This window comes from Hermetia illucens, chromosome 1 (genome assembly GCF_905115235.1).
Source record: "Hermetia illucens chromosome 1, iHerIll2.2.curated.20191125, whole genome shotgun sequence".
Lineage (NCBI taxonomy): Eukaryota > Metazoa > Arthropoda > Insecta > Diptera > Stratiomyidae > Hermetia > Hermetia illucens.
In genome coordinates this window covers 160,993,646-161,017,697 of record NC_051849.1, presented here as the reverse complement: position 1 = coordinate 161,017,697, position 24,052 = coordinate 160,993,646, and the positions used below count along the sequence as shown (strand labels likewise).

General features: G+C 39.3%; 1 protein-coding gene across 1 annotated transcript in view; it reads left to right on the top strand.

Moving 5' to 3' along the window:
- Positions 1 to 371: 371 nt before the first annotated feature.
- Positions 372 to 24,052, top strand: part of LOC119661674 (clavesin-2-like) — an 84,914-nt gene continuing 61,233 nt past the window's right edge. Inside the window, exon 1 of the mRNA XM_038071111.1 lies at positions 372 to 1,026. The gene's annotated coding sequence lies outside the window, so the exon portion shown is untranslated. The remainder of the gene's footprint in view (positions 1,027 to 24,052) is intronic.

Below are 24,052 nucleotides of genomic sequence, written 5' to 3'. Positions count from 1 at the left end.
TTTACCACCATCCGGCTTCTTAATGGTAGCAGATGACCGGTGCATTTTCTCCATACTCTTGGATATCTCTGAAAGATACTTGCCCATAGATACAAATTAATAATCGCGAAATATGTATGCACTTAGCTGTGTATCGAGTGCACGATATCCGGTCGCATTACTTCAGGGACAAGTATCTATCTCGCGAAGTTGCTCCACTTTTTCCATGGGAAATGCACATTGGCCTATGTTCCTCACTTTACTCTATATTGGACTCAACATAGAGTACGCGGTGTTTGCTGCTTACCTTTCCGCCGTGTAGGTGATATGTAGATACACCTGGTCTGCTCGGTACCGCGGTCGCAGCGATACCGCCTTAGTGGTGGTTTGGTGAGGAGGTATTGGAAAGCGGACAGGTAAGTGGTATGGTTCTCAGTCGCTTACCGATTAGTCCGTACTAGACATTTGATTAATGCGAACGTTACTTTTTGAAACCCAGTTGGAAGTCTGGCTCATTATCTTCTAATAAGTAGGATGTATTGGGGGTCGGTTCTCTAAATCGTGCATTATTTGTACAGTTACTACGTTGATGGGTATTTATGTGCTGAAATTCACATTGCAGCAAAGTTCAGTTTCGCGAAGTGTACGCGTAACATGCTTTCCAGGAGAGATAAACGCAAGGCATTGACTTAGATTATGAATTTCTGCTTAATCTCGGCAACACGTTTTCGGTGATATGCAACTGTTACATTTTAATTGTTTCTATTTATTTGAGAGATACGGCAAAGTAAAGTGTTCTTGGCAGTGAACGTGCCACCAGTGCAAACAGTGTAATACAAAGTGATGATATTGTAATTTAGTTACAGTGTAACCGGAAAATAACTTCCTTTTCCCATTGATAGTGCATAAATAATTGAGCCCCGAAGAGTGGAAATAAAAGATATAATTTGAATAGAAAAAGTATCTTCCGATTGTTTATATCTAATCCAACATCAATATAAAGCACAATAGCGTGAATAGCTGATTCTCATTCTGGATAGTAACCGGGTAAGTTGGCGTTTTTGTGCCTTTTTGTCCGCTGGTTTGGAATGCATAATGTATGATGGTGGCTGGGATGGCTGTTACCTTGCTAGATGCCAGACTAGCCGAATACTCGTACCTGCCGGTGCGGGCTGATCCAGTGCAATTGAGATAGTGTAAGGTTGTTACGTTTATTCTTCACTGTTTGTCAGGGCATTATTGAAATGGGGGCTCCACTGAACCCACGGCATTATTATGTAGATGCGAGCATATGCCTCCTGTCGTCATAGCGGTCTTTCGCAATTATTAATTATAATGACCGTAAATTGTTGTTATTTTGTCACAAGTAATTAGTATGTAACTAGTGAGTTGGTGTTTTGAGCACGCTGCTGACGGGATAGATAATGGATCACGCACTTCCGATTTCCTGTCATTATGCCTGTGTCGATGGGGTCTTTACAATGGGCGATATCCGATTTGATAGTTTTGTCTGTTGGGTTTTTAGGCAGATGATGCTCTGCTCAGACTGATTTCCAAATCGGGCAAAATAATTATTAGTTTGTAGAAATTATAATGGGTTCAGAGCAGCTGCTTCTACCTTGCGAGGCTTAAGCACCTGAGGACTTTTTACTTAATATAATTTGAATTTAGTGGCTAATTTTCAACGCTTTATACGACTCAGTTTGTTTTTATAATTAAAAGTGAAAAATGGTAATTTGTTTGTTGTTGTTTTGGTACAATAATATCGTCACGAGTAGATGAGGTAGGAAATATTTCGGTTTCAATGTTTCATAATTTGAGTTCGTTACGTTTTGTTAAATAAATATCACCTTGTGATTTTGTTTGATTTATGTTTGATCACTACTGGCATATCATTTATTATTCACTCAGCCTAGAGGGCAGATATGGATTAGGAACTGTCAAGTAACCTATTGGAGTGTGAAGAAAGTAAGCTTTCCAACATGATTTGAAGGAAATGGAAAGTACTCAATTCATGACCTGTAAAGTCACCTGACCTGTAAGAACACTTCTTCACCTCACCATTTAGGTATTGTCAATTAGCCATATCGCATAAGGAAGAAAATTCGCGCCTGGGGTGATTGAAATTGAATTGAAATTAGCCCTCCCTTCTCAAGTCATATGATCAGCTAATTGTGTACTGTAGTGTACCGTTACGGTCTTGAATGAAGTACTCTAACACACTTCAAGGCCCTGATCCTATATGGATTGTTGCACTAACGATTATTATTATTTTCCGAGTTATCACAATCTCGGCAGATGACGGATTTTACCTAATACTAGCACTAAGTGCAAAGCATCTAGGCTCGGACCATTCTATCTACTTAGAAACTAAAGGGGTGCTGGTGGTGGTGGCCGATGGTAGGTTAATGGGAGAATCCGTCGTGAACTCCCCGCAACATTGAGCACATATGCAGAATGGTGTACTTCTGCATGGTTTGAACCAAATTGTGCGAAAGTCCCAGGACATCAAGGGAAGCCGTGACGACTTTAGGTACAATACTTGTAGCTGACAATATTATGGTAACTACAACCACCCGCTCGAAATGCCAAATTTCTTTGATTTCCCGAGCCAACGGCTCATAATTCACCTTCTTCCCCACGTATTTCTGTTCAATGTTGTTTTTATGGGGGATAGCAACATCAATAATATACGCGGAGCGACCCGTCTTCTCAACTAACAGTACGTCAGGCTTGTTGTGTGGAGTATGGCGATCAATCAGAACTTGCCGGTCCCAATACATGCTGTAAGCAGAACTATCAAGTACTGCTTGCGGCTCATATCGGTAAACCGGACATGTTCCCGTGATTAGCCCATGCTTGTATGCAAGGTTTTGATGGATAACCTTACATACAGCATTATGCCTGGTGCTGTATTGCACCGGTGCCATAACAGTACAGCTAGAAATGAGATGGTCCAATGTCTCTAACGCCGAACCACACATTCTGCACTGGTCGTTCTCCACCCGTTGTTTCATGATGAGCTTTTTATAAATCCGATGGCGACCACGCCGTCCTGAATGGCACACATGAACCCCTCCGTCTCAGCAAAGAGCTCCCCAGCACACAGCCATCTGTTCGACAAATGCAAATCGACAAATGGCTGCCAAAGACAATTCACATGCTTACCGTGCATTGCCTTCGACTTCCATTCATCGACCCGCTCTTGGTCCGACTTCACCCCACTCAGAGGATTGAAAGATCGAAAGATCGAAGTTAAGTGGAGTCAGTCCACAGTCTGCCTTACAGACAGCCGCATCCAAGGGACTCACCTGCTCTTTGCTGTAAAAATAAGCGCGCAGTGAGTCGACTTGGCGATGATGTTGTACCGGCACGGCAACCACGCCCCTACCTCTGATGTCACGAGGTAGGTTCATCCGTGTGAAGTGCGAATACATTCAACGCGCTTATTTTATTCTTCACCGAGAGATGCGATGTCAACACCAGCTTTACACGTCGCAGGAATTCGGACAGCAGAGCATCCTTCAGATCACCAACTCGAGCATGGGTTTCCAGCAGAATTCCTAGGTACTTGTAGAAGTCTGTCTCGGTTATAGCTTCGATGTGGAGGTCACCAATGCTATGTCCGGCATGCGGCTCGTGATGACCTTTGCAAATGGCTTGGATTCTAAACTGGTCTAATCCAAACTCCATCCGAATATCACGGCTGAACATGTCTATTATTCGCAACAGACTTTTAAGATGGTCGTCAGTCCCAGCATACAGCTTGATGTCATCTAAGTACATCAAGTGTCTAAGTTCGCACTTATTATTATTATATAATAATAAATAAGATCGGTTTTGAAATTTTTCTAGATTATTGGCATGTACTAGAAAAGCGTTTATTCAAATAGTTCTTGCACTTTGTACCAATGCCGGGCTTGCAGACAATTCGTGCCTGGTATTGTTTAAAACCCAATGTGGACATTCTGAGGTGTATTCGACCATCTTTCAAATTGTTGTTAAATTTTTTTTTGTGCAAAACGAAATCCTATGAAAGCCGATGTACTGCCTGTCTGTCTGTTGCACCTAGTTTTCTGGAAAACGGCTACATAGATTGAAATGAAATTTGGGGGCTCACCTTACATGCAAAAAGAGGGTGTGATTTTTTTCCAAATTTTTCCATATTGATCATCGAATGGAAAATCTAAACTAAAAAAATTTAAAAAAATATATTTTTTTTTAATTCAAAAAGAATTGTAGGCGATTCTTTCCGATCTACAACGGGTTTCATTTCATAGCTTCACTCGCTGGCCATTGAACTAGCTAGGCTGGTATTACGTGTCGAGGGAGTTTTTACTATATGTGAGGTGTAATATGGAGATAAGATTAATATGGGGAAGTTTAAGGTTTTAAGAAGAAAAAGAGTGCAAGAGGAGAGTATCACTATGGAGAAATGTTTACCTAGTTACGAATAGTGTTTTGATTTTAAAGTGTTGATTGCTTATTGTGGTTTCCTTTCTATATGTTGTTGGGGATCTACATCTCAGATAGATGTTCATATTTGAATAGTTAATTTTGATGGGTAATGGGATTGAACGATTGATTGAATGTTGTTTAACATTTAAAAAAGTTAAAAAATGCATCAGTGTTAAGTTTAAACTTTCATGCCTTTCATAAATCTCACTCCAACCATTTTCAACTGACTTGATATCAGGAAGTGGTAATGTCTCGACTGGATAAAAGCCCTTGACAGATTTCGTAGCATGGCAGGGTGCATTGTTTTGCATTAAGATTGCAAAATTTCTGTTTGCTTCCATTCGTTTTTTAAATGGCCTAGACCATCCTTTAAGACATTTAAATATTGTTACTAGTTTTTGCTAAGTTCTACAAAGTCCAAGCGTCCAGGACTTTTGTTCACTACCACTCCCCAAGCCACTAGTAAAGGAGGGCGTTTACCAATAATTTGAATACAGGAGGTGTGCTACTTTTCTCCCGATCGTCGTTGAACGGAAACCAACTGGTCTTTCAATGCGTTCTTAGTAGACTCACATCTAAACAGGAGTTAAAAAACTGGCATTAGCCGCAACTTTTTCTAAATGCTTTGAAATTACTTTTTATTCAGGTCCTACTTTTCCCCAGTCAGCTGCGGTGAATGTTTTGTATTGCTTTATGAAATTCGAAAGGATCTTTTCATGGTTTCTTATGAATTTCCGTTTTTTGTGGGGCGATATGATTTTAGACCAGTTTCAGCACATCGACGCTTCAATGTTCAGATGAAAAAAAAACCACTGGTCTCCATTTTTTTAGATGAAGTACTCGTACTGTTGCCATCTGTTATTGAACACTTGTCATACAGCATACTACACCTCCCCACTACGAAATGCCCAAAAACTCATTTTCTACAGGTCTGATAACCAGCTCAACCAGCATATGGTATCAAAGGACACTCTCATTTTTACACATTCACTATTATTAATCCGCGAGAAAAATCGGAGGTTATCTCCATTTAGATAGAAAACAAAATTGTGCATTCGGCAATATATTTCCGTTCAAAGCTTTGAATACCGAAACCTCAAACACCTTTAGTGGAAATAATTGTTTGGTTTTTTTCTGCTATATATTATAATAGTATACTTTAATGCGTATATACCGATGTGCCGGGAGCCAGTTGTGTCTTTGTATAACGCTATAATAAAGCCGTATGGTACTGAAGAATGGAACAAGTGGTTCCCGAAATATCGAGATAATGAACTAGTGAAATAGAAAAATCGTCCTGTCATTTCCAATCGCTAGAAACACTCTAGGAACACACTTCGACTCAAATTGCTGATGTTAGGGAGCAAACTGATTGGGCGGCATTACGTAGAACTAGAAGAATCCTTCGCTTCCATTAAAATCAGGAACATCCGTGTTTCTTTCCACTGTCCTGGAAGGAGAGAATTGTTCAACATATTATCGAACTGGGTGCAATAATTGCTGACGCCAATCTCCGGTAAGTGCTCCGGACCACGTTGGGAATACCAACCGTATCGGATGATTTTTTATTATTTTTTAACATTTACATAAGGAGGTAACTTCTCACATATCGTGAAATAATACAGCAGATAATCATTCGGTATGAGGTCAGTCTGCATCATGTGACTGAATTGGAGAACCACAGTGCCGTTCGTATAGGACATTTCGTTTTATAACTCCTGAAAGTCGTGCTTACTCTAAGTCTATTTTAGGTGAAGGTTTAAGAACATCTACTATAAGTTTCAGTTTAAGAGACGTTTTATAACATAACTTCCTTGCACATGAAAAATTGTACTGTGTACCATCGGAAGGTAAGCATTTCGCTCGATATCACCGAGCATATTTCTCCTCGAATTCCTCATAATCTGTTTGTTTAAAGTTTAGCCTGTGGATATCACAGTTCATCAAGAAAAGGCTGATTCTTTGTCACTGACCAGAATCTCTATTAGAGTAGCATTATGGTCGCTATTATTAGAGAGAATCTGCAGTCTCCGTTGAGGATTTATAAAATTAAAATTTAAAAATGTGGGTAGGGATTTATCCTGAATCACTTTGAACAATGGCCTAAGGCACTGTAATTCGAATTGTTGAGAAGGGCTTCCTCTAACTTTTGGAAGACCCCGTCCTGTACAGTCCCAGCTTTGGCTCCGAGTCTATCGGTCAGTGTAATCCTGTAAGGACTATGGAAAGCGAAAGAAAATATAGTCGTTCAACCGCGTGGAGTCGGGAACGTTGTGACCTACATGCCACACATCATTGACATTTGGCAGATGAGACAGCGAATGAAGGTGCTTTGTCGTTTTTTTTTTTGTTTTCCGCTATGGCTTCGCGACGTAACTTCCCCCCATTTCCCACTTACACATTTTAGATTTAGTGTATGCAGAGTTTCTTTGAATGAATAATCCCTCCAAGAACTCGTTCTTTTTGTGATCATGTTGAGCCTTGTCGTCCCGCAGCTGATTGTCTTCTAGTAATCTCTTGATTTACAGCCCTTTGCGGCTTTGGGCTGAAAGGTATAGCCGTCCGAGCTGCTGAGAAGTGGTAGGTAAAAATTTCAGAAGGACGCAGGCAATCGGCTTAAATTTCACCGACATCATTTTGTTCTTTGCTTCCAAACAAGAAAGATATATACATATTTCAGGTTAAGGTTATATGTAAAACAAAATCTTGTTAAAATCGGTTTACTATCCATCAGTCTGTTTGTCTGTCACAGGCTCGTTTCCCTGAAACGGTTGTATTTGGTGGAGGATGGGAGCTATGAAAGAACAGGGATACCGTGAGGTACATTGTTCTATGTGAAACTTAAGAGGGGTCTCCAGAAAAGGGCATGTACATATTTTTTTTACAAAATGTAGTCATATGGGGTATCAAATGAAATTAGTAATTTGCTGGCCTCAGTTCTGACATGTTGATGCAGAATGCGGGAGGGTAGGAGCTGCAAAGTGGTCAATCCTTTCAGGGACCCATTCTCGGAACCTAAGCAACCTAAAAATCTAAAAAATATATAAAGTATAGACCCCGAAATACCTTCCATTCTGATATCTGTTCAAATAACATTAATAATAGTATGTTAACATAATTTTTAGTTACCGACACTGTATCGTAAGTGGGATTATTTCCGGTCATATGTAGTATATTTTCTCATACAGATGAGTCATCTTAAGTAGCAATTCATGGTGAATCTAGATCGGTTGCCTTCAAAGGCAATGATGATGAAGTCGCCCATGGGACTAGTGATTTTAATCAGTTGATGTGGGTAATGATAAGAATTATTGCTACATAAAATTAATGCCAGATAAAAAAGAAAACTCAGAGAATGTTTACTAACACGTGATTTTCAAAGTAATAAAAATCGCAGTGTTATCTAATGCAATATAAATAAAAATATGAATCAGCTACCAAAGTATTAGCTTGAGTTCCAATATGATGAATGAATTTAACCAAAAGAATTAGAAAGCTGAAAATGATAAAGTTAAACTCTGAGAAGTTTAGAAAATGTTAGATAAACATTGAAGCTATTTTTTTCTACCCTGCAAAATAATTGCTTGCAACACAGATACTATTCAGGGAGTGAGTCCTTAGGTAAAGTCGTCCCAAATAATGTTCACCTAACGTTGTGGTTGGCCGGCTAATGTACGAAGTCGGTTGCCGCGCATCCAGTATGCGTCCTTTAGCTAATGAGCACCGTTTAGTCCTTGTAAATCCGAGTGGCATGTTGCATTCAAACTTATTTTAAGGCGAAAAAGATGGAAATGTATACTACAGATGATAATGCTACGGGCAGGCTCTGAAGATCCGAGCCGGCTGGACTCTGCTTCCCTGCTTCCATAACAACAGTCACGGTCTTAGGAGTTTGTGGCATCAAAACGGCGCACCAAAGCGCTAATTGGGCTCCTCGGAGCGGCCACTGATACCTACCTACCTACCATACTACAGATGGCACAGAACAACGAGTTGTGCGCTGCTGAATTGAATAGGCCTAGTGTTATGTAATGTCAGTCAGTCAGCCAGTGTCCAAGAAGTGTCAGGGGCTCTTTTAGCCAGTAGTCTATTTCAGAGCAGTGGACAACTGTACGTACGCTGTACGTAAATGCGTTTCACCTTTCTACTTAAAAAAAAAAATGATTATTGCACATAAGCACAATGTTGGAAAGTTTGGTAAAAATCCGACTCCTGTTAACCAAGTTAATGTAGTTCAAATTTATCTCTTTTGCAGTAGAATGCCTGTATCGCACTAGCGTAATAAATAGAAACGCGCTGTAACTGTGTAGAAAATGGAAAAAAAAAGTTCATACCTGAAGCACTTCCACTTTCCGACCTGGTAAATGATAATCTGGAACGAACTACCTATTTTTAACGCTATTTCTAACCTGGATATGTATATGGTGCTTCGTTGAAAATTTTTGTTACTAATGAAGATAGGAAGAAGGTGGTGGAGTTGAATGGAGGGGAGAGTATCACTTGTGTTATCTAAAGTACGAGTCATGTAGAGAAAAGAAGTGGAAAAGTGAATGAACTTGAAGAAAATGTTTCAGTAAATTAGTGAAATGTAATATATTAATCTCTATTATTGACGGTTGTAGAGTAAATATAGAAATGGCATATTCTTTGACACTTTTGATTTTTGATAATGCCTTTATTTCAAACTAATTATATTGAAACTTGCATTTTTTGGAGTGACTTATAACTCTTGTTCTTTGATGGAGTTCTAGGCGAATATCCCCCGAAATTCATGAAATCTAGACTCACTTGTTGTAGTTGGTAATAAAAACATGCTAGTTCATTCCGAAGAATGCGTGCGAATAAATGAGCTGATCAGATAGCAACTAAGCTCTGAAAAGTGAACAATTGATGCCCATACTCTGCTCCAGTGAGCTCCCGAACCACGTTGTTTATTGGCAAACAAGCACGACCGTTGCAATATGGAAGAAGAAGGACAATTCCAAATAACGATCAAATTGTCTTTCATAAAGGTTTTGGAGCGCATGATAAGGGAGTTGCACGGTGTATGTTTGTCCTTTTGTCCGTAAGGCCGTTTGTCGGCCTCTCTGTTGATTGCATACACTTTTCTCGGAAGCTTGGTGGAGGAACATCATTCTACGCTGAATTTGAGCCGGGTCGGTATGCATGGTAAAGGGAGGAGTAAAATTTTTTTTATTGAATGAAGCCATGTGGCGTATTAACAGAAAGATCTCAATTAGGGTCTTTTGAAGCAAGATTTAGTTTTGACATAAGGTGTAAAGAGCTGAGTGCGAGAGTTAGTCATATATTTCATGGACCCATTCTTACGCTTATACTATCATATATACGGCATCTAGTGTTCAAAGTCCTTTCGATCTCAATGTCTATTTAAATAAAGTTAAAAATAGTGCACTACTATACTTTGAAAATTTACTGTGAACCTAGGGAGGTTCGAACTAGAATGATAAAATTGCTATAATGTAGGCTTAATATGAAAGATCATTCTGGGAAACTAAAGTTACGATAGATCAAAGTTGCCTGAAGCGTCGAGCCTTCGTTTTCCGACTTGCTTGGAGTATAATATGATCAACCTGTCATATATCCGAAAAGGTATCTTTGGATATGCTTTTGTTAAGAACATTAGTAAGGGGAAGTACACAGCGGAATGTACCACCACGAGGTATTTTCTGATGCGTTTTGGGATTATTTCAGGGATTACCTTTGTGACGGCAAGAAATATGCAAATACTTCTCTAATTGTTGCACTCAAGAAGGGGTGCCCTCGAGCTAATTCTAACGATCATCCTCTTCTTTCATCCATTGAGAAAAAAATTAAATTACCAGAAGTTACCAATAAGCGTAACCAGGAACTGTATAGATTCTACGGGGGCTGAAAGGCGTAGTTCCGAAGGAAGACTTTCACGCTCTGGGTTTTTCCTCTCCTTGAGGGTTTTGTTGGCAGAGATAATTTCGCTTTTGTTTGAGGAAGCAGAAGTGGTTTGCCGTATCATCATTAAGGTCGTAGCAAAAATCAGTTCCAGGGTGAGAATCATCTAGCCTCTCATAAAATGCATGATTGACAAAATTTGGTTAAAGTTTCTCTATTTAACGCCTCTGACAGAACTCCCATGGAGAATCCCCCTTTTCTACTTCTCTCTCGACGGTTTATTTTTATTGAGACTTTGAAATTCATTTTCAAGTATCCCATGTGAGGATGAAAAATCTCCTCAATTCTTATTGTACCTACTTTACATTGTAATTCTAGTTTTGTAATGAAATATTTTCATCTCATTGACCCTTCTATAAACTTATTTCGTTCGTTTAGAAATTTCAGGATTTTCTTTTTCTTCAGCCTTTGTCCCGTTCACAGGCGGGATCGGCTCGTCATGATCGATTTCGCCATTTTGCTTTATTCAAAGTCTGATTTGAATGCAATCGCGAGGCTTTCAAATCCATATCTAAAGTATCAAGCCACTGTGGTTTCGGCCGGCCTTTTGGTCGCTTACCATCGACTTCGATGGTCAAACTAATCTTGGCGACTGGATTCTCGTTACTCATACTATCGAAGACGCCTCGTTCGCAATTTTCCCACGATCGGTACAACCCCATATCGATCCTCATTTCAGAAGTGATGAAAACATGTCATGCCGCTAGTCCCACGCAACATCTTCGTCTCCATTACTGCAAGATGCCTTTTTTTTTATAGTCGGCGAACACTCAAAACCGTAGAGGGCGACAGGGTGGACGACACTGCAGTAAATTTTAGATTTAAGACGTTCGTTGATACCGGTGTTCTTTGTGATCGAAGATAAAGAACAGTTGCGGAACGCCACTTTATCCAGGCTGCGATGGGTGAAGCAGTTTTTCATTACGCAGTTTTCCATTGGCTGATAGCATTGGCTCGAGATATTTAAATTGCTCAGTTCTGGGCAGGTCATCGCCATTGACAGTGATTGTGCCTGTTTTATGGGAATCGGTCGTCAAAAGTATGTATATATCATATTTTGCTTTGTCCGTATATTTAGAACATTTTCAGAGATTTTCTGACGTGGCTTGATATCAGATTCAACCGAAATAGCTGATGGTAATAAGCAAAGATAAGTTCGCGTTTTTTTTACCCCATCACCATTTTGAGACACGTTTAGGAACAAACACTTTAAATATAAATGCGAAAAGTTCAAAGTTGAGCAATTAGACCACCATTGGCAGGATTTAATGGTCTTTTGCAGTAAATTAGCACGTGACTGATTGCAAGTAAATGATTAATTATTTTACGATGTTTTGAAAATAAACTGTAATAAAGATAAAATCTAAGTCTGGTTTAAAAATTGACAGTTTCATATAAAAGATTATGTCGAGCCACACGGTTTAAGCACGTGACTATTATCACCAACATTTTTGGAATTTCAATGGACTTTAACTGGATCAATCTTCTATCGATTGTTGATGTACATTGCATCCTGAAAAAAATTACTAAAAAGGTGACTAATTGAAGTAATCCTACTGCTAATCATTTTTTCTTAAACCTTAAACCTTGGTATTCTTACCCATTTTGGTATCTCTCATTTGATTCATATTTGAGATGCCCTTTCCCGAAAAAGTCCTGTTGGAAGCTAAGAGGATAGGGGAAATCGAGTAAAAAATGAGTCTAGATATACTCTCTATGCGATAGAAGCACCGCTGCAAGTGTGTGTATAATCTCATTGGGCGACAAGAAAAGCGAGCACCACAAGAGAGTAGGGGGTATGATTGCCTGCAACTTTATTAAAATTTGTTAGAAGTTCCCTATTATCCCTAGAACTTGAATCACTTTTATCGTCAAAACTGTTGCGGATGAATCTACTCGGCTTTATTTGGGATATCATGGCTGTTTTTTTTAAGGAAATTTTCCGTTAATGTCCTAATTATTAATGCACAACATTCATCCAGGAGGAGTCCTTTTTGGCTGTTATGCACAACTTTCTATATAAGACTCCTCTTCTCCCTGAGGTACAATTACACTGACATAAGTACTGGAAGTGCTAATATATCCTTAAGTATTATTAATGGGGATAAAAGTATTTACATTCAAATGCGTCCACTTTGATGCTTCTGCTTAGCAGTAATTAGCGAGCTAATTCTATAGAACAAGCCCTGGAATACGTACATGTTATATATATGTTTACATTGGTGAAGAAGTTCGGATTTTGTATCATCTTGTTCAAAACTGCCTACAGTGCGTCGACGATTTTAAGTTTCTTATTAAGAACATTATCCAGAGATGCTTGGATAAATTTTTGATAGTGTATTTGAAAGTTGTCATAATGACAATTTTCTCGGACATCCTGCTGGACTCCATCACTTTATGTCGAACGGCGTATTTTGACGATTCGACACTCTCTTCGCAGGACCACTGTTTTGGTATTGCTTTGCGGGTCTCAGCCAGTTGTTAGCTACTCATCCCGCTTGCATTTGTTGCTACTCCTTGTGTGGTGTTAATTGCGGTAATTTCCCTTCTACGCTTCTTTTAGCTGCGAGTGCTCTCGTTTCACCGTTGCAACTACTGCGGTCCACATTACATCCGATGCCACCATGTAGCTTCCCACAGTTTCCAGCGCTAATTCAGTCCCGAGGTATTTTTGTAAATTACTGGTGCCGCATAGAAGAGAACAGATTTGACAACTTGCAGTAGAAGCAATGGCTGGCTGTGTTTTGGCTCGCCTATATTTGGTAGCATCTTTGCTAATGTCCAGGTGATGGTAGTTACTTTCGTCTCAATAAAACTCAGCTTCAAGTTGAAAATTACTCCCAGGTATTTCCGTGATGACAGTGGAGTGGACAACATATTTACCAGTGCAAATTTGAACCCTTTTGTATCTTCGATGTCTTGTTAAAAGTATCAACCTAGTTTTATGATCCCGCTTCGATAATACGGTCAATAATCACAGCGCGCAGCGTTTTTCTAAGTGAAGCCTTCCCTGGCTAGATTATAAGCCAACCAAATTATTTTATTTTATCAACTAGAATCAAAATAAATAATAAAAACAGTTACTTATATCCTAAAACAGGATATCTTATTTTATTGATATATGCGTATTCCGGGCACCAGTTGTGCCCTTTATAAGTTCATACTCAACTAAGGTTTTTGTGTAATACAAAACCATGTTAAAATTGGTTTGCTATCTGTAACATGCATTTTTTTCAGAAACGGAAGATGGGCACTGTGAACGCTCACGCATACGGTAATTTACATCGTTCTAAGTACGTGGAATTTAAGGAGGGTTCTCATATATGCGGAAGGAGGTGTAAAATGTTTTTTCACTAAATATGATCATGTGGATTATTAAATAACAGGTTTCGATTATTTTTCGAAACTGGTCTCAGTTTTCACATTTAATTCACAAGGGGGCGGGCGAGGGCTGAAAAGTGGTAATTTCTTTCTCGGGCCCATTCTCGAAACCTACCTATTCGAAAAATCTGAAAGAAATCAGAAAGCTTCCACTATATGGTACCTAGGCTCCGAAATACCATCCATACCGATAATCTGTTCAAATAAAGATAATAATAGTATATTACTCTAATTTTCAGTAATTGATTGAAATTTTACAATAATGATGATGATATAGAGCATAATCCTACTAAGTTTGGTGGAAATCGCACAAGTACTATCAAAGTTATAGTTGGTCAAAATTGTCGCTTCAGTGCAAGCTCTAAGTCTCTGAATGGCAGCAGCACATGAAAATGGATATAAATGTAATAATGTGACAATTGTTTACTCAAATGTTTTTATAAAAAAACACTTAAAACCTTTCATACCTGAAGGGTCCAGCTTTTGCTGTTTTTTTTTCTTCCTCTCCGTCTTTTCATTTATCCTATATAGCTTTTCTAGCAATCTGGATATATTAATTTGTATACTCCGCTGGATTCGTGCTTTAATTTGTAGGCCTTGGGCGATCCTATCGTGCTTTTGAGTTGATGCATACTACTCGATTGCACCATGTCGCGCCCTTTTGACTTAGGCTTTGACGAAGATGTAGATTGTGTGATCTCTATTATTTTTTCCCTTCTGAGTAGTTAACAAGGATATGACTGTCCGTATTTCTTGGAGTTTCGCCTTCCTTTCCACATGAGACTTTAATAATTTTTCATTCCGTTGTCGATGATGTACTCCTTTTCTTTCAAAAATCGTTCAGCATTGAGGGGCATGGAGAACAATCTGTCGATCTTTGCATAGAAAGGGGCTATTTAATATGAATGGTGGTGGTTCGAATTTTCCAGAATCGTTCGCTGTCTGTGTAGGCTTTTTATAAAGATCAAAAGAAATCTCTTTTTCCTTTCTAATGATCCTTGAATCTACAAATGGGAGTTACCGATTGTTTTCTGTCTCCATTATACTTTTAAGTTCTGATGTACCTTGAGCATCTTCTCCATCCTTATTCGGGACCTTCAAAATCGCCTTTATTTTTATGGACAATGGTGAAAATCTCATTTACATACCTTGTCCAGATTTTAGGGAGTAGTACTTTGCAATGTAGATCATTACCAATACTGTCCAGGAATATTTCATTGTCACTCTTCTGGTTCCTTCGTAGAACTTCCCTCTAAAAGTTAGCTAGCAATCCCGGTTTCTTGCTTTCATGTCAAGGATGTGGGATTTCTTCTTGGTAGTCACTCCTCCAAACAAAGAAGTGCCTTGTTCACTGGGATGCTAGTCATTAATCCAGTGTCGTGATTTGTACCTCCTTTAGTTTCCTGATAAAACCCTCTTTATTCTTGACGGTTTTTTCGGGTAGTCCCCTTGGTTGTTTGAACGTAATCGTTAACAGCCTCTTGGCGATGTTTTGTGTTTGGCGGGTTTCTGACTGTTATAAGTTCCGGGAATTCGTTGCCAGGTTTATGATTCTTAGGTAGACCTTTTATTCTTGGCAATACGAGGTCAAGCATCCTAAGTTTGATTGAATTTTCGGTGCTGTAACAACATTTCTTTAATATTTCCCACCCGTTTGATGGAATCCGGCAAAGGCTCTTGCCTGAATTCAAAGTATCTTTCTATTAGAAGTTTTTCAAACATGGCCGCGTCGTAGTCAGTTTCTACACTATTACTACGGCATTTTCTCTGCCCGCTCTCAAATAAAATATTGGAGTTCCTTTATGACTTTTGCTTGTCTTTGCTCTATCCGTAGTTTGTTGAGGGTAGGTTCATTATACAAGGAGAGAATGTTACCCATATTATTACGGGTTGTGTCTTTTTTCTTCTTTTTTTAGCCGCCCCGTTCACAAGCGGGGCCGGCTCGTGGTGATTGGTTGCGTCATTTTGTTCTATCAAAGGCCTGATCTGGATGCAGTCACGAGGCTTTCAAATTACAACCCAGTTTATTAAGCCACCGTTGTTTCTACAGGCATTTTGGTCGCTACTTCATCTAGGTTGTGTCAATGCGTGATGCAATTTCATAATACAGTGGATGATAGCATTGATCCGAGAAATTTGAATCGCTCAGTTCTGGGCAGGCCACTGACAGTGATAGAGCCTGTTTTATGGGGATCGGTCGTAAAAAATTCAGTTTTATTCTGATTCAATCTGAGACCATGAGGCGGTCGCTCCATTTTTGGACAAGTTACTCGAGATCTTGTTTGCTATGAGACGCTAGGAAAACTTCATCTGCATAAAGCAGTGTATAGGGCGTTGGACGTTGAACGCTGCTCATAATAAGAAGAAAGAGGAGAACACCAACAGAGACACACAGGTTTTGATGCACACGTCGCGGTAGAGCAAGTAAACACAGTGCACGAGTTCTTCTGATACTAGGTGCTGTCGTAGAGTATACTAGATGAGTTCGTGTGGCAGATGGTCAAACGCTTTCTCCAGTTCCAGAAATGTAAAATAAAGAGAGCGATGCTTTTTACAATGTTTCTTCATGAGTAACCGCGCAGCGTGTATTGCATCAGTAGTTTCGCAGTTCTGGACAAACTTGGTAAAGGTTTATGGTTATTTCAACGATTTCACGAAGACGGTTGTCATCAATGCATTCAAAAATGTTCATTGTATGGCACTGGAACATTCTGCTGGACTACCTTTCTTTTTCCAGATTGCAACTGTGGTACTTTCTTGCCATTCAGATGGTGTTCTACTTCCTGAATAACTAAATTGAAGAATTCACTGAACCACGATGTTCGTTTCCCAGCCCTTTGCTTTCCAGAGATGCTTTCCCCAATGTCATTCGTTTTATTGCTTTCTCGACTTCAGTGGCGCTGATAAGTTGTGATCGAAATGCTTGTGGAAGTGGAGGAATGAATAAATTCTTCAGTTGAAATCTGCTCGAAATATTATCGCCATCTATCCATTGCGGCTCGGCAGTCGGTAGGCAAAGTAGCGTTCTTGTAGTCGATTTGTGTTTTACTTTTCCCAGTATAAAATGTAGGAAGACGAGACAATCGTTTGATTAACCGTGTACTTACAGAGGCAAGGTTATGGGTGTCCGCAAAATCGACTATACGTTCGCCACCCTCATGGTATGCTCCAAGACCTTTTCCCCATGGTATCTGTTGCCGTCTGCCCTTCCATACCCATGACCATTAAGATCCCTCGGAATTATGATATAGACATCAGCGGACACGTTACAGGTCATTGCATCGAGAAATTTCACGAAGGCATCTTTCTCGACATCAGACCGACCTGTCTGTGGTGTGTACGCGGTGAAAAAGTGAATTGTGCGATCAGCTGATATAATGGTAAGCTTCATCAGTCGGTCTCCAATCGTTCGACTTCTTTAATAGCATCACGGAAACTCTCTGAGATGGCAATGCCAGCATCGTATTGAGCGTGTAGGCTACCAAAATGGAGAAGTTTATAGCCATTTTCAGCACTTTTGTGGTCTATGCCGCAGCTTTTGGCACCAGTCCATCAGGTTTTTTGTAGAGCGCAAATATCAATGCGCCTTTTCCGAAGGTTTCTTGCGAGTTCCTCGGTCTTTCCAGTGAGGGTGACAATATTTGCCTTGCAGACACTTATTTGTTTTACTCGGACTAACTTACTTACGTCCTTGCGCCAAGAACCCTTGCTTATTTCTCGATAGGACCGCGAGCCGTCCTATCGCGCCTACTGAGGTGAACCTCTTAGCATTTTCCCCAGAGGTATGACTCAACATGATCATTTGGTTTTAGCGACGTTGGATATATTTGCTTGGTCGGCAAGTTGAATGTGCCTCAATGCAAAGTTTAAGAACATATTCAATAGTTTTTCTTGGTCCTTATTAAAGGTTTCCTTGGATTTATTCACTACGAAGATCGCAAGTATTTCGGCTCTTTTCGGATTAAACTTCTTGCCCGCCGTCCGTACAAAATGGTTTAGTTTTTTCCTAAGATTACTCTTTAAGCCCATCAATTATTGGGCATGTTATAGTTTATTCGATGGAGAATCTCACCTATTGTATTCAGAAAACAGATAGATCTGTAGAATGTTGGTTCTTCTGTCGGTTTATCCGACTTGAGGATCAGTATAAGTTTTTGTTATTTCCACCCTGCGAAAAAAACCTAATTTTGGACATATGTGAATATACTCCATGCTGTTCTAATTGCCAGTTGTCCCCAATGCTGAGGGATTCGCCGCGTATGTCCATTTTTCAAACAACTTGTTGAAGATTTTCGTAATGTTGTTCGATAACGGGTACGATTTTGTGATTGTAAGTTACGAGTAGCTTCTATGAAGTTTAAGTTCAACTCGATGCCTCTCATTTATGAAATGCAGGTAGGACGGTCCTGAAGGCTGTACATCTGATACGAATACTATCATCGCAATCAGCATCCTTGACTTCTCTGGGACAATCATTTTTAGATGAGTTTTTTTTTTTCAAATACCCGCACCAGGCAGTACCAGTGTCACTGCTCGGAACGGCCCTCTTTCCAGCCATTTAATATTGATCTAATCTACTGCTTACGAAATACATAGATGAATAGGCGTAAATAAGTTATACTTAGAAGCTTCAAGCCGCAACCGGTGTATGACTAACGTTTAGTAGAAGTTATAAACATTTAATAAAGAACGAGCGATTATCTATATCTAAGCTATTTTGACCAGATACTATCAAGATGTTAGAAATTTGAACAATTTATATTGGATTATTTAGCTTCATTATTTTGGCCTAGATCAAATCCTGATATCCTGATAAAGTTGCTGATAAAAACGATTTATAAACTTTTGGGGGCTTGGAATCTTTTTACTGGAATTCTCGGAATCTTTTTTTTCAAAGATTTAAAGTAAGCCTACTGCTCTCAATACCTACGTACGCTGCTTTTCTTCTAAATACAAAATAAAACTGCAAAGTAATATATTGTTTGGAACTTTTACTTCCCCAGAACTTTAATAACTGGCTCATATAATTTATTTTCAAGTCATTTTCAAGTCATTTTCCCATTAAACAGACCGTTAATATAAATTTGCTGTTTTCAGACAATATAAAGTACTATTTTCCGTGAACAAAAGTTATAAACTCAAGTTGCAATTACCCATAAGACATGTTCTTTGTTTCTGCTCAAAATTATATTTCAGACTAACATTGGCTCAATTATGTAACAACTATTTCCAAAACATAGTTAATTTGGGATTATTAGCCAACCCAAAAGGTTTCAGGTGTATTGCTAGGTTAATTCAAGCCGTTCCTTGTAGCAATATATACTTAGTAATGTTGTGAAATCAGCTATTATTAACAAAAGTTCATCGAAATAAAGATCAATCTTTTTTAAGCTCAATCCGACGTAACAAAGCAATATCAATCAAGGCCATGTCGATTTTTACGCTTCTTCCAAAATATCTTTAATAACTTTGGGTTATTCATTATTGTTGCTATCATACTGGTAGCCATCGAAGTATCACCTGCATACCTGTTTCCAGTATCTTGCAGAATTTTGAAGGTTCACCACTATATAATGGAATATGGTTGTATGATCATCATCACTTCACAAAGACAGTTAAACTAATATTTTTGTTAGTTCGTTTGAGTTGATACTAAAGCAGAATTCTCATGTGCTCTACGTAGAAGTCAGTTACTGGTTAGTGTGAGGTTGCCGGTACCGATGTGTACACTTATGGTTATATATATATCTATCTCTTCGAAATGTGTACGACGTTAGCGCAGTTTTGGTTGACTCACTTTAGAAACGGGTTAACGTTGCCAAGTTTACACAGCAAAAGTTAAGTGTGGACAGAATATGGTGGAGATAGATGTGCGAGTATGTGAAGCACTCGATAAAAACATTGCGAATGTTACTACCTATATTCTCAGCAGGTATGCCTGCACCTTATATGCGCATGTGGGGTATTTGATGATACATGCCTGGAGCTAATATGTATATATGTATGTTAGATGCTCATATATGGGATGCATACTTAGATAGACGCATGTGATCAGTCAGGTATACCTAGTTTCAAATTAGCGGTAAATATTAAATTTAAAAATGCATCTTGGTTACCTAGATTTAACCACCCGGCTAGGGTAGAGGAGGGTTTAAACAGTGCGTTTCTCCAAGTGAACCATATAAGTGCATTGGAATAATCAGTATCAGCCACCAAGGAAGTTCTTGATTAGGATAAAAAGAATTCTCCCATTATATTAAACTTAAAAGCAGAATGGGTGTAAGGACCACCATAGAATGAAGCAACGATAGTGGTGAGTATTTCACACCACAAAATTGAATGGTCAGGTTCTTTTGTTGGCAGAAAACTCTCCTCGTGGAAACTCTCTTGCCAATAAACTCGAAAGATTGACACAGATTAGGCTTTGTCAGTGGCAATATGATATGAATTATGAATTCATAAATAAGAAGGACCGCTCTTCAGCATTTGGTGCACAAATATTTCAGGAGAACGAGACTTCAAGGTTTAGGTACAAGTCGGACCTTTACCTCATCCATGTAGTACGGTATCTCCTTAAGACAAACACAAACATCCATGACCCTGGCTGGGATTCCAATTCTGAGTATGATAATGGTGAAGTTTACGCGTCAAATGTCTCGGCCACCTGATGGTTATTATTATTATTAGCGGCATGTTAAGGACTTATACTAAGAGTTACACTAATTAAGCGTTGCTTGAGTAATGGGTAGACTATAATGTGCTTGAGGTACAGTTTTTTCAATATACTACCCCTAACTATATTTCTTAGCTAGAATGTAGAGTCCTAGAAAAATTAGACCCAGCGCATTGTCTACCGTACTTTCTCTATAAGATAGACAACTTTAAGAAAAAAAAATGGAAAATACCATATATAATATTGTAGATTACATAATGCTTATGATCACAATTGTAATGATTAATACTTGTAAAGAATGGGGTCAGATAAGGCGAAAAATGAACCTTCCGTTAGACACCTTTTTGCGAAAATCAGAGCAAAAAGTCATTAGATTGGATGCTCTGTTTAACTAACAGGTGAAGGAGTAAACTAAGATCCTTCTATGCTAACCACATCAGGAACAAAGATCATTGTTAAATACTTACGTCCTGTAGAAGGAAAAGATAACTCTATAGTAAAGGAATATTATAGTAAATTAGAATCGGCATATAATTCATTGTCCTTGAATTGCATAGCATTTTTACTCGTTGGCTTCAAGACTAGAATCGGGCCAGTTTCTTTAAACCGTTGGACTACTAGAGAGCGGAATCCTCACAACGCTTTCCGTGAGTTATGCTGATGCGTGTTCTTCTCCAGTTGCAAGTTGCCACTGAAAACAGAACAGTCTTCTGTGCACTTGAAATGCAATCATATAGCAGTGAGAACTTTACTAGACATTGCTTTTTTGATCGGCCTGGCTATTGGTGTCATTAGGCAAACAACGGTTCGAATAGACCTCACCCAAGGGTCAGAATCGATATTTAAATTTCGTAAGTAAGCACGGATTATGTGAAGGTTTTGGAGCATCAACCTTATTGTTACATAATCAATATCAACGGACATCATAGATGGGGATAAAGAGTACTGCAGAAGGACATAACGATTGCGAGCACCAAAGAAATGTGGAGTTTGACGACTAATCCTTGATCCCTTCAGCTTCTTTGATAACGTTTCATTGCTTTTATCGCGGTTTGCTCTTGCTCCTTGCTAATTTCACTCTCCCCGCGGGGCTCCTATATGGTATTAGGTCACGGGGCTGTATCATAATTTATCTTGCACACATGTTAACATTTGTGTTCCTCTCTCGATCTTTCTTCCGGCTGACATCCTCTTGCCTGATTTTTTTATGGATGGCTGCTATCGTATTTTCGTCTTCAGTCCATATCGCCTTCGACTTCAACTTCAACATATAATGCATGATACCTTCTGCTTTTAAGTGCTATTCTGTTGAAATTTCCAGAGCAGCCCTATGGGCTGCGAAACTTGGGTAATAAAATAAAATGTGTTCTGCGTCCTCTGCAATATGCTAGCCCTTTGGCCAATATGGCGGATCGTCATGCCCAAATCGATAGAGATATACTCGATAACATTCGTGTGCGCTTAAAAACGGTGTTAGGTCGAAACCTACTTCGGCGTGGGGTCGTTCGATGCATTTCCGAATATCCTATATGATTCTGTGGGTCCGGCGGTCTTATTCTGATTCGTCCGACTTCTCCTACTATTCCACGATAGTGCTACTTCCCTCTTATGCTTTGCATACTAATCGGGAGGCCTGCAAGAACCGTTGCACCAATGTCGTCGACGAAACCAATGGCGGCCACACCAGTAGGGAGGTCAAGCATCAGTACACCGTTATTCATAATAACCCACAGGGATGAGACTAGGATGGGTTCTTGTGGGACTCCACATGTCATTTGATATGATTTCATTCCTTTATATGATTAGCCTATTAATTAGGAAGTAGGTAACGATACGCACCAAATACTTCGGCCCGCTTAAGTTGATTAGGGATTCAATTATTTTGCCCCATCTCGCGAAATTGAAGGCATTCTTCACATCGAGTGTGATTATTGCACAGCATTTATCCATGTCAAGTGCGGTCTTAGCTATGTTAGCCACCAGGCTAACTGCATCAGTCGTAGACCTCCTCTTTCGAAAATCGAACTGATTTCCAGAGAGACCGCCTTCCTAAACCCACTTGGGGATTAGTTTTAGTTTCTGCTTCTTGCTTCTTGTGGTGAAAGATTTGTTACTATTTCATTAGGCAGATTAGGGTAAGAAATTGGTTGAGAGCATTTGGCTTTGACTTTTGACATTCTTATCTTCTAGGTGCCTCTCTAGGGGTCCATGTTAGCTTCCTCACACACTCGCTTAAAGTGTTCAATCTTATTTTCTATGACATCCATGTAATGTAATGTAATTTCTTTCGGGCCTCTTTGTATTTTTCCTGTAGTAGCTCGTATCCAGATTTCTATTTCGTTGGCAGCATCTTCTGGCTTTGATTCAGTCCTTGCGGCATTCTCCGATATCAAAAGTTCGGAACTCGCTTCTGGGATACAATATATCTTGTCATGGACACGACTGGTATCCGACGTCAAATAACGATACAAATTTCACTGCCACCAGTGAGATTTGAACCGCGACCTTCCGTACGAAAGCCTAATGCTCCAACCGCTGTGCTATCCGGACATTACTACAGATCCTTAGCTAAAATATCGTTAACAAATGTAAAATCTATCACGGACCCCATTTCTCTCTTTCGAGAAGTGTTTACGCATCCTATGTTAGCAAGTATAAGATTCAGATGGGACAGAGTTCTGAGTAATACACGTTCTGTTGCATTTGTTTCTCGCTAACCCATTCTTCAGCCCATCCGTTGAAATCATCAGCTTTTACCTTAGGGCTGTAGTCATTTGCATCCATCGCTAGCCTCTCCATCCTAGATTGGAATTCTTCTCTCGTAAGGCTTCGTGCCGCATTGCAACTGTAGATGGATATTACACTTGTTTTGCTCTCATTAAATCCCTCTCGAGATCTTCATGGTTCCATGTGTAATGCGAACTTCTATTTGATCTGTAAAGATAGTAATGTTGTGCAAAGTTCGTTTCTTTTTCAGCTGTGAATTTACCATCAGTTTGGATAAATGAACAAATAGTTACAATGCCATTCAGAAAGAATGGTAGTTGCATTTGTCGATACTGATTTTACATGAATTCATTTTTCATTAGTTTTTATTGACGAAATAATTGATGCAAGAATGAAATAGTTATTCAAAGTCGGACTGAAATGTACGCCGCACAGTCTTCCAGTGTACAAATTCTACGCGGAAGATGAGTATTCTTGGATTCTACGATGTTGTGTTTGACACGTTCCGTGCTGTATCCGAAACGCCTGCTTCTGCATAGTATAAATACTCTCATAGTAAAGGTATGGAACAATTCTTTTGAGTCTGACACGTGCTGTTGCTGGACAAGCTAGCTGCTGGATAGTATGAATACTTTCGCCTTGGCTGTGCTGGAGACGTCCCTTGTTCGATGCGCTAGCTTCTGCATCGTATGAATAGAACTTTACTTTTCAAGGAGATTTATTTAAGGAAAAAGAGATGACTCTAATAGTAATAATAGCTAAAGATTATACTGCTGAATGTATATGTCTCTCAGCATCTATGTGTTGTCGAATTTTCAACCACGTGGCGCGACGGGATTCGCGGCATTCGAAATTTATTTCGAATGTTGCGAATACCAGCGGACAGAT